At 33.3% G+C, this 12,500-nt stretch overlaps 1 protein-coding gene across 1 annotated transcript in view; it reads right to left on the reverse strand.

Annotated features, from left to right (window-relative positions):
• LOC137645360 (heme-binding protein 2-like) overlaps positions 1-12,500 on the reverse strand; it is a 95,253-nt gene that overhangs the window by 62,054 nt on the left and 20,699 nt on the right. The gene's annotated exons all lie outside the window — the stretch shown is intronic.

Here is a 12,500-nt window from a genome sequence, read left to right on the forward strand (position 1 = left end):
TATATCTAATTTCCTGTCACGTTTTGTCTTACAAACTTGTTATTTACAGCCTTGATCGTACATAGATGTCCGACCAACATTCTAGAATCAATCCCATCGTTTTCAGTAAACGGTAAAAATGATGGCGAACAGTATGCTGAAATAATTTAGAATAATTTAGAATGCTTCATAGCCTACGTAATATTTTTCTCTACTAAGCCTATACCGCGAAAGCATGAATCGTACGTCAGGTTGGCAAACGTCGTACCTTCTCATTCTACCAAGTTACTCTTCGTGTAAATTATGTAAGAAATGTTTGGCATTCGTAAATGCACAACGGATGTAAAGTACGTGTTATCAACAGCAATGAATACCATACAGACAGTAACACCCACTTATGATGTAATGTATATTATGTATAAACCTTCAATTGAATTGGTTTGTCATTCTTGATTAGCGGGTGTTCAGGCCGCTTTACATAACTCCAGTCCCGCATGAAATTCCTTTCTTTATGGAGTGGTTTATTATCAGTTATGCTTGGTTATCAATTATATAACCAAGGGAGTTATGGATGGTCTACATGAACAATTTAATAAACTACTTTCTTGTACATGTATGTAGGCTATGGATTATAAGCCTACATAATTATATATCTTTAAACAATATTAACTACACAGGGATAAGTGTTATGAATTTCTGTCAACTGTTTGAACAAGATGTCTGAAATGAATTCACTTAGTCATTTGTTTGTAACAAATCTAAGAGTTGCAAAGACTCATATCCACGTGAACATTCTGAACCTTCTAAGATGACTCATATACGTCATCTGGGAAAGTTACATCGATTAGATTATGTCAATGTAACATTAGAGTTGATCTTCCTTTATTCAACAAACACTAACGAATTTACAAAACCAAACTACAAATAATTCAATTTCTTTATTAAAGCAATATATTATCTATGCAGTTACCCTTATGCTACTTACTTGATATTTAACTAAAATGATATAGATAGACTACATTAGGTTTGTTTAAAATCCCTTCATTTTTTAAAAACCAGCTGCTCACCCTTAGAATTGGCCCATGCAATTATAATCCTTCTTGGTTACGGTTCATTTTCCCTTTTGCCTACATACACACTCCACATAGTCTGGCATATTCTTTACATATTCTCTTCTGTACTTATACACCTCACAACACTAAGATTAACAAACAATTCTTCTTCACCAGAGGGGTTACTGCACTGTAATTGTTCAGTAGCCACTTTCCTCTTGGTAAGAGTAGAAGGGACTCTTTTAACTATGGTAAGCAGCTCTTCTAGGAGAAGGACACTCCAAAATCAAACCATTGTTCTCTAGTCTTGGGTAGTGCCATAGCTTCTGTACCATGGTCTTCCACTGTCTTGGGTTAGAGTTCTCTTGCTTGAGGGTACACTCGGGCACACTATTCTATCTTATTTCTCTTCCTCTTGTTTTGTTAAAATGTTTATAATTTTTAAAGCAGATATTTATTTTAATGTTGTTACTCTTATTAAAAATTTCATATTTCCTTGTTTCCTTTCCTCACTGGGCTATTTTCCCCGTTGGAGCCCCTGGGCTTATAGCATTGTGCTTTTCCAACTAGGGTTGTAGCTTAGCAATTAATAATAATAATAATAATAATAATAATAATAATAATAATAATAATAATAATAATAATAATAATAGAATTTATGACGTGCATTGGCAGTATCATACTAAAGGTGTCTTAACATAAGTTTTGGTAAATATTTGTTGGACTCGGGATACCAGTTCAATCCAGATTGTTTGTTGACATTTAAGATGCCTCAATGGGAATTAATTGTGTGTGCGTTCATGATAATCAAAAGTCATTTCAAATGAATATATGTTAATTACAATTTATAAACACACGTACACACATGTACAAATATATATATATATATATATATATATATATATATATATATATATATATATATATATATATACACACACACACATATATATATATATATATATATATATATATATATATATAGATATATCCCCTATATAATAAAGATCAAGTGTCCAATAATGATTGATGAGTGTATGCCAATTACTGTACATAAACCCACGTGTGTACACACACAGATATATATATATATATATATATATATATATATATATATATATATATATATATATATATATATATATATATATATATATATATATATCCCTTATATAATAAAAACCAAGTGTCCAATAATGGTTATTATTATCATTACTTGCTAAGCTACAACACTAGTTGAAAAAGCAGGATGATATAAGCCCAGGGGCTCCAACGGGAAAAGAAACAAGGACAAATATTTTAAGAACAGTAACAACATCAAAATAAATATCGCATATATAAACTATAAAAAAATAACAAAACAAGAGGAGGAGAAATAACATAGAATAGTGTGCCCAAGTGTACCCTCATGCAAGAGACCTCTAACCCAAGACAGTGGAAGACCATGGTACAGAGGCTATGGCACTACCCAAGACTACGGTACATATACAGATATATGTATAATATATATATATATATATATATATATATATATATATATATATATATATATTTATATAAATATATATATATTTATATATATATATATATATATATATATATATATATATATATATATATATATATATATATCAATATTAATATCATTTGCTAAACTACAACCCTAGTTGGAAAAGCACAATGCTATAAGCCCCGGGGCTCCAACAGGGAAAATAGCTTAGTGAGGAAAGGAAACAAGGAAAAATAGAAAATTTTAAGAGCAGTAACATTAAAATAAATATTTCCTAAATAACCTATAAAAACTTTAAGAAAACAAGAGGAAGAGAAAAAAAAGACAGAAAAGTGTGCCTGAGTGTACCCTCAAGCAAGAGAACCCTAACCCAAGACAGTGGAAGACCATGATACAGAGGCTATGGCACTACCCAAGACTAGAGAACAATGGTTTGATTTTGGAGTGTCCTTCTCCCAGAAGAGCTGCTTACCATAGTTAAAGAGTCTCTTCTACCCTTACCAAGAGGAAAGTAGCCACTGAACAATTACAGTGCAGTGACCCCTTGGGTGAAGAAGAATTGTTTGGTAATCTTAGAGTTGCCTGGTGTATGAGGACAGAGGAGAATATGTACATAAAATGCCAGACTATTCGCTGTGTGTGTAGGCAAATGGAAAGTGAATCGTAACCAGAGAGAAGGATCCAATGTAGTACTGTCTGGCCAGTCAAAGGACCCCATAACTCTAGCGGTAGTATCTCACCGGGTGAGATATATATATATATATATATATATATATATATATATATATATATATATATATATATATATATATATATATATATATATATATATATATATATATATATATATATATATATATATGCATAGTGTACATATCGTGTCGTGACCCGTAAAAATTGACGACGAAATATTTAAATCGATATGCAAACACATGCAACTCCTTTCATCAGGATATGACATTCCCTCTCCTTACTACCCGAGGGACGGGGAGAGTTGTGTGTAACCGGAAAGCACTCTCTCTCTCTCTCTCTCTCTCTCTCTCTCTCTCTCTCTCTCTCTCTCTCTCTCTCTCTCTCTCTCTCTCTCTCTATATATATATATATATATATATATATATATATATATATATATATATATATATATATATATATATATATATATATATATCCAAACACTCGCTAATTATTCATACGGAGAAGATATAAATTCGACTAAGATCCGAAATTGTAGAATAAACCCACTGTTATAAACAGATTGAAAAAGCATAATCGTTAAAAAGGCAAACGCAGTATATACCAACATAAAGATATGTAAATTGACAAAGATTTTTTTTACCTGTTCTTAATGTTGTTGTTTTTAAGTACGAACTCCCACAACAAGATATGTAATAATAACAAATTGGCATTTTGGGTAAAACTGTCTCTCCCAATGCCTGATTTGGATATCAAATAGAAAAGTTTCGGCTAAATGTGGCAATCACTGTGAAAAAATGTTATTTTTAAACTCAAGTTTTCATGGCTTGATTCGAAAACTTATAGCACAACAGTGTAAGAGTAAGAATGAAGTTAGGAAATAACCCATAACGCCAAAGAAAAGTGCTTTGAATATTTGCTTACTGTTTTCCCCAGTAAGAGAAATTTAATACAAGATAGTGGAAGGCCATGGTACAGAGGCTATGGCACTACCCAAGGCTAGAGAACAATGGTTCAATGCAGCAATTTCTAATTCAATACAGGACAAAGGCCTCAGCTATGCCTATTCATATCTGGGGTTTGGCTAGTTTTCATCACCACGCTTGTCAGGGCTGATTGGTGATGGTGGGAGATTTTCTTTGCCTGAGCTCATGTGATTGGAAGTATTCTGCTCTCAGCAACTTAATGTCAAGAGTTAAACCTCGCGTACAGTTTGACTTCAGGGTTATATTATCACAGAGATGGAGTTTTACCTTCTTGATAAAAACCATATCAGTAAAATCTGGAGACACTCCTTACGAAAGGAAAAGGGTATCCCCGCGCGCACACACACACCAACACACATACGCATTCTATAGTTCTTTTTCCCTACCGGCTGTTTTGAAAGGGTCACAAATACACACACACACACACACACACACATATATATATATATATATATATATATATATATATATATATATATATATATATATATATATATATACAGTAATTATGCACACAAACATTTGTGTTATGTTGAACTCCTACTCTGCATTATATGTCATAATATTAAGCTATTTCCATAAATACAACGTTACTTTGAAAAAGAGAAGATCAAAACGATTAACACATTCATAGATTAACTGTTTCACAGTGGATAAAATCGCTATGAACCTGCACGCTATGCACAGAAATCTCACCAACAGCATACTTGTTATAAGTGAGAGTGGAGGGAAATGAAGTCTGACATATACAAATTTGTTGTCAAGTGCAGCCTTAATAATGAGCTCTCATCACACACAGTGGAATGTTTGCTGATAGTAAATCCGACTGCCACTACCGATAAAAGTTGTGTTATTTTGTAATTGTTCAGTGGCTACTGTTTTCTTAGTTAGGGTAGAAGAGACTCTTTAGCTATGATAAGCAGCTCTTCTCGGAGGACGACACTCCAAAATCAAACCATTGTTCTCTAGACTTGGATAGCGCTATAACCTCTGTACCATGGTCTTCCACTGTCTTAAGTTACAGTTCTCTTACCTGAATGTACACTCAGGCACACTATTCTATTTCCTTATTTCTTTTCCTCACTGGGATACTTTCCCAATTGGAGCAACACCCCCCCCCCCTTAGGCTTAATGCATCCTGCTTTTCCAACTAGGGTTGTAGTTTAGCTAATAATAATAATAATAATAATAATAATAATAATAACAAGAGCAACAACAACAATAATAATAATAACATTAATAATAGCAATAATATCAAAATAATATAATAATAATCATAATAATAATACTAATAATAATCATAACAATAATAATAATAATGATAATAATGGTAATCAAAATAATAATAATAATAATGGTAATCAAAATAATAATAATAACAATAATAATAATGGTAATCAAGATAATAATAATAATAATAATAATAATTATTATTATTATTGTAACAATATAATAATAATAATAATAGTGATAATCAAAATAACAATAATAATAATAATAATAATAATAATAATAATAATAATGATAATAGTAATAATAACAATAATTACAATAATGACAATACCGAACGTTGGGCGTCTTGAAGACAACTACATATTTGAAGTGTTAGCTTAAATCCTGTCGTCATACTGCATATATAAAATAAGCTTACTTATCATTTATTGTATAAATAGTAAAAAAGTCAAAGTATTGCTGACTTGTTCTTAAAATTGTAATCGAGCTATGCTCTATAGAAAGCAGGAAGTCAAGGTTATTTTGAAATATAACCTCCATATTTTATTTATTTCAAATATTATGTAACACCATGTTGAACAGGCTGACATAAGTCTTTTTATAGTTTATATATGACATATCTGTTTTTACGATGTTACTGTTTTTAGAGTGATTTATATTTAATTTGTTCTCATCATTTATTTATTTCCTTATTTTCTTTCCTCGCTGGGCTATTTTTCCCTGTTGAAGCCCTTGGGCTTATTTCATCTTGCTTTTCCAACTAGGGTTGTAGCTTGGCGAGTAATAATAATAACAACAACAACAACAACAACAACAACAACAATAATAATAATACAATCCCAGCCTCATTCCAGTCCTGATTCCATCTCTCTTGCACATACTGTCTAGCTTCTAGGACATTATGGTCCTCCTTTTAAACATCTCTTCATTAGTATGAAAATTCTAGAAATAAAATACCATCAGGTACCTCACACAGTGCACTCTATTTAAAGGTTTAAAGGTCGCTCATGAATGGCAGAGGCAAGGGACATTGACACTGCCCTAGCAATCAGGACAATGGCCAAGAGACTGACCATATATTATTATGATCAGCGCTCAAGCCTCCTCTCAACCCAAGCTAGGACCAGGGAGGCCCAGGTAGTGGCAGCTGATGACTCAGCAGGTAGACCTATAGGCTCCCCCAACTTTAGCTCACAAGGATGGTAAGGTTGCAGACACTAAATGCACTTAAGAGTCTGAGCGGGACTCAAACCCCTGACTGGCAAACACCAGGCAGAGACGTTACCAACCAGGCCACAACAATCCAATGCATGATTTAAAAGTCATTGTTGAATTGAATAGCCTATCTCTTCCGTAAATCCTAATGAATATTTCATGTGCCACATTAATCACACCTTGAAGTGTACTACTGAATACTAAACTCTTATTACTAAGTCAAGGTTAGCAATTAGTTGTCTAGACAAAGGGGTAGTTTTCTCTTTGGTCTTGTGTTGAATAATAAGTAACGATGTTAAATATAGAATGTGCAATATGTAAGGCCATCTTTGTAGTTATTTTTCCAATTAATATTCATAAGGATATTTCATAGCTATTCTGGAGTTGACGAAAGAAAGATTTTGCATAGTGTTTATACAGTAATTCTTCCTGTGATATCGTTAACTTTGACGATTAATTAAGTACAATTTTGTACAAGTTTAATTAAAAAATAGTTCCACCCACTGTTTAGTCTTTTAATTTAAATCTTTTCCCTCTTTCTTTCTACCATTTTACTGTCCAGCCTCATAATTTCTACTTTAAGGAACAAATAAAATTGAACTTTGGCGCTGAGTGGCCTTCTCATCCCAATCGCTAAAGTAAATTACAACCAATTCACTTTTCTCTCCTACTTCTTAACACTTCAAAATTGTATACTCTAACTTTCATCAACCAACAATCTTCTATTCTCTCTGCATGACCATGTCATCTTTCAACACTTTGATACATACTTCCACCTATTCTAATAAATCTCACTTATTTCATTATTCTTATGCTTTATATAATATACAAGTTCATCTTAATAGCTACTGCTACTTGAAATAGAAAGTAGATAATGAACAAGAACTTTATGGGAAAATGGGAAATTCTGTTGGGTAGCAAATGCAGATAAGTCAATGAATAAAGGATTCTAAGGATACAAAAAGGGAGATATTGTATGAACCGAATGCAGTCAATAAAGTTAACATTTAAAAGATTCATTGAATGCAATTAGACCAAAGATAAATATAACTGAACGATGAAAGAGTAGAAAGTATTAGTTTAAGTTGGGGTAGACTTGTAGGATTAACTAATGAGAATGTAAGAAGGGTAATTAGGAAAGCAGATAACAGAAAAATAACAATAAAAGCAAATAGAAGTACACGAGAGATGAGATGATGCAGCCATGATATAATAATAGTATAATCAAATGAATGACCAGGGTTTGAAAGGTATGTCTGTTTGATGGAAAGGCTCCAAAAGGAATGGATGTTCCACTGTATGAAGGTACAGATGGCAGAGATAACTATGAGAATTATAAGGGAACAATGCTACTTAGCATGCTATTGAAGAAATGGTATAATTTTCGATTGAAAAGTAAGACAGTTCATGAAAATATATTTGCATAAGTGTATAAAAACACCTAGTTGTGCATATTTTACATAGAAGAGAGGGAAGAGAGATGGGAGAAAGCAATTGAAGGTACAATAGCAGCTAGATTTAGATATAAAAAAAGGCCAGTTATGCCTGTTTGTTTAGTAATGGAATTGCTTAAGTTAGGGGTAAGTTTGAAAGTGCTTAAGTTAGGGGTAAGTTTGAAAGGGCTTAAGTTAGGGGTAAGTTTGAAAATAAAAGAAAACGCTAAATGCTGTATGTGCAGATATAGAAAGATAATATCTTGAGAATAATCAAATATTGAAAATACATTTCTAGTGTAAAAAAAAAAAGGTAAAAACAATGGTGCTATGTCTTCATTGCTGTAACAAATCTTCATATATGTGAAAATTTAGAGAAAGTAGAGTGCAGTACAGTTGTGGTTTAAGAAAATTAATATTTGCAGACAATGCAATACAGATTGGTTACAGCAAAGAAAAATGGCAGACACCATAGGAAGAGTTTGAAAGTGTTCAGAAACATAGATAGCCGATAATAAATATGATAAAGAGTAAGGTTATCAGGGCGAATGGAAATTAGAGAGGAAGCCATAAATACTGATATGAAAGGAGGAAGAATAGCCACTAAGGGATTTGGTAAGGCATTTGACTCTATAAGAGTGGAGGTGATTCACAGATTAGGTGAAGTGAGGAATGTATGCAAAAGATTGGGGTAAAACGTTTGAGTTTTTAAGGATAATAGTGGCAATGTATTAAGAGATTGATAAGTGTAAGGAAATGGTACAAACAGTTTGGATGAACTGGTTATACAGTATATTTAGTGTAGGAGGAATTGATAGGTTGAGAAATTTGAGATCTAGAGTGTCATGAGAGGTTTTGGTCGTGAGGAAAGAATGTAGGGCAAAAAATTCGTTTATTTATGGGATTGGAGTGTTAGGAAGGCGTAGGAGAGGAAGACACAAAGTAGGTATAGTCAATTTCTTTTATCGAGGCAGATTTGCACCGACTCGCAGCGGTGCCCTTTTAGCTCGGAAAAGTTTCCTGATCGCTGATTGGTTAAAATTATCTTGTCCAACCAATCAGCGATCAGGAAACTTTTCCGAGCTAAAAGGGCACCGCTGCGAGTCGGTGCACAGATTTGCACCGACTCGCAGCGGTGCCCCTTTAACTCGGAAAAGTTTCCTGATCGCTGATTGGTTAGAATTATCTCGTCTAACCAATCAGCGATCAGGAAACTTTTCCGAGCTAAAAAGGCACCGCTGCGAGTCGGTGCAAATCTGCATCGCTAAAAGAAATTGACTATAGTGTCAATGTTTCCGGTCCAAAGAATAATGTAAACACCGTTTGTTCTCTCCAAATTAGTAATAACAATAGGCCTACAATTGAATTTCATTACAAAGACTTGTGGTTAGTAAATCATTGCATGCTGAAATTTTCCGAATTCCTAATAGCACCAAAAACTCTGTACAGAAACTCTGTACTTAGAAGTCATTGGGAGTGAAGAGATCAGACAAAATCTATTGCAAAACGATAACAAGATAATAGGCACTTTGATCCTCTGTGCTCTTATCTCCTTTGTTTACGAATTATGACCATAATGGCTTCCGATTTCTGGATATAAACAAACTAATTAAAAACTCAGTTGACTCAACAGTGTTAAATGGCGCCTTTGGGAATAAATTCAATAATTATCTTAATAGGTATCAAACTGGACTGTAAAAATTTAATTGATTGTTTTCAGTAATTCAGCCCTTGATGCATAGTCAATTTTTTTTGGTGAGGCAGATTTACACCGACTCGCAGGGGTGCCCTTTTAGCTGCAAAAAGTCTCCTGCTCGCTGATTGGTTGGACAAGATAATTCTAACCAATCAGATAGCAGGAAACTTTTTACGAGCTAAAAGGGCACCGCTGCAAGTCGGTACAAATGCGCCTCATTAAAAAAAATTGAGTATAGTAAATCATAGATAAAATTAGCAAGCATGAATTGGTTATAACTTCTGGCAATGAAGACTTGCAGTGCTTTGTTTTCTAGATTAATTTATAGTTAATTTTTTCTCATCGTTTATTTATTTCCTTACCTCACTGAGCTATTTTTTCCCTGTTGGAGCTCATGGGCTTACATCATCTTAATTTTCAAACAAGGGTTGTAGCTTGGCTGGTAATATTAATAATAATATTGCTTGAATCTATTAAATGTTCTGACCTAAAAGCGTTATCATATTCTGTCCCGAAGTTTCCCTGACATTTCTCCCAAAAGGAGAGTTACCGTGCGAAGGACTTGGGTAAATCCTATTGAATATTTCATGTGCCACGTTAATCACACCATGAAAGGTATTACTGAATACCAAGCTCTTTTTTCACAAAGTCAAGGTTAGCAATTAGTTGTCTAGACAAACACTTAGTTTTAAATAACATCATCATCTCCGCCAACGCATATTGACGTAAATGGTCTCGGTTAGATTTCACCTGTCATCTTTAACTTGAGCTTTTAAATCAATACTTCTCCATTCATCGTCGCCTACTTCATGTTTCATAGTTCTCAGCCATGTAGGCCTGGGCCTTTTAAATCTATACTTCTCCATTCATCATTTCCTATTTCATGTTTCATAGTCCTCAGCCATGTAGGCCTGGTTCTTCCAAGTCTTCTAGTGGAGCCCAGTTTAGTGAACTAATCTCTCTTGGGGAGTGCGAAGAGCATGCCCAAACCATCTCCATCTACGCCTCACTATGATCTCATTCACATATGACACTCAAATAATCTCTCTTATAATTTCATTTCTAATCCTGACCTGCCATTTACCTCCCAATATTCTTATAAGGGCTTTGTTCTCTAATTTACAAAATCTGTTGGAGATTGTTTCATTGTTATACCACGACTCATGTCCATACAGTAACACCGATCTCACCAATTTGTACAATTTGTAACACCGTCTTGGTAGTTAATTTTCAATTGGTAATTCATAGGGATATTTCATAGCTATTCTGGAGTTGACAGAAGAAAGATTTTGCATAGTGTTTATCCAGTCATTCTCCCTGTGATATTTTTAATTTTGATTAATAAAATTTTTCAAATTTTCTTTAAAAAACTGTTTTTCCCCAAAGATGTTCTAGTTCTTAAAAGATAACATACTTTGTCACTTTATGGCCCAAAGATGTTTATGATTGCTAAAATACTTGTTGTATAAGATTATTACCTAAAGTAAAATACGTTGAAAGCAATAAATCTTAAAAATCATTGAGGAATAAACCACATACTGTACATCAGAAAGTAAGATTTATGATGAAGAGATACATGTAATATATGTCCTAACAGTTAATGAAATGAGTCTTATTATTTGTAACGTCATCTAATCGCATAATGAAGTTTAATAAAGGCGATTTTACATCATGGTTTGAGGAAAAAACTTAAAGGGAGACTCTGCTAAAAAGAAGTCCGATATGAAGCAGTTAGATAAAGAACCCGATTTATGAAGCAGTTAGATAAAGAACCCGATTTATGAAGCAGTTAGATAAAGAACCCGATTTATGAAGCAGTTAGATAAAGAACCCGATTTATGAAGCAGTTAGATAAAGAACCTGATAAATGAAGCAGTTATAAAAAGAACCAAATTTATTAAGCAGTTGGATAAAGAACCTTATTTATGAAGCAGCTAGATAAAGAAACCGATTGTGAAGCATTTGGATAAAGAGCCCGATTTATACAACATATAAAAGAACCCGATTTATAAAACAGATAAAGAACCCGATTTATGAAGCAGTTAGATAAAGAACCTGATAAATGAAGCAGTTATAAAAAGAACCAAATTTATTAAGCAGTTGGATAAAGAACCTTATTTATGAAGCAGCTAGATAAAGAAACCGATTGTGAAGCATTTGGATAAAGAGCCCGATTTATACAACATATAAAAGAACCCGATTTATAAAACAGATAAAGAACCCGATTTATGAAGCAGTTAGATAAAGAACCCTTTTTATGAAGCGGCTAGATAAAGAAACCGATTATGAAGCATTTGGATAAAGAGCCCGATTTATGAAGCAGTTAGATAAAGAACCCGATTTATGAAGCAGTTAGATAAAGAACCCGATTTACGAAGCAGTTAGATAAATAATCCGATTTACGAAGCAGTTAGATAAAGAACCCGATTTATGAAGCAGTTAGATAAAGAACCCGATCTACGAAGCAGTTAGATAAAGAACCCGATCTACGAAGCAGTTAGATAAAGAACCCGGTTTACGAAGTAGTTAGATAAAGAAGCAGATCTACGAAGCAGTTAGATAAAGAACCCGATTTACGAAGCAGTCAGATAAAGAACCCGATTTACGAAGCAGTTAGATAAAGAACCCGATTTACGAAGCAGTTACACAAAGAACCCGATTTATGAAGCAGTTAGATAAAGAACCCGATTTATGAAGCAGTTA

Source organism: Palaemon carinicauda, chromosome 1, assembly GCF_036898095.1.
Source record: "Palaemon carinicauda isolate YSFRI2023 chromosome 1, ASM3689809v2, whole genome shotgun sequence".
NCBI lineage: Eukaryota > Metazoa > Arthropoda > Malacostraca > Decapoda > Palaemonidae > Palaemon > Palaemon carinicauda.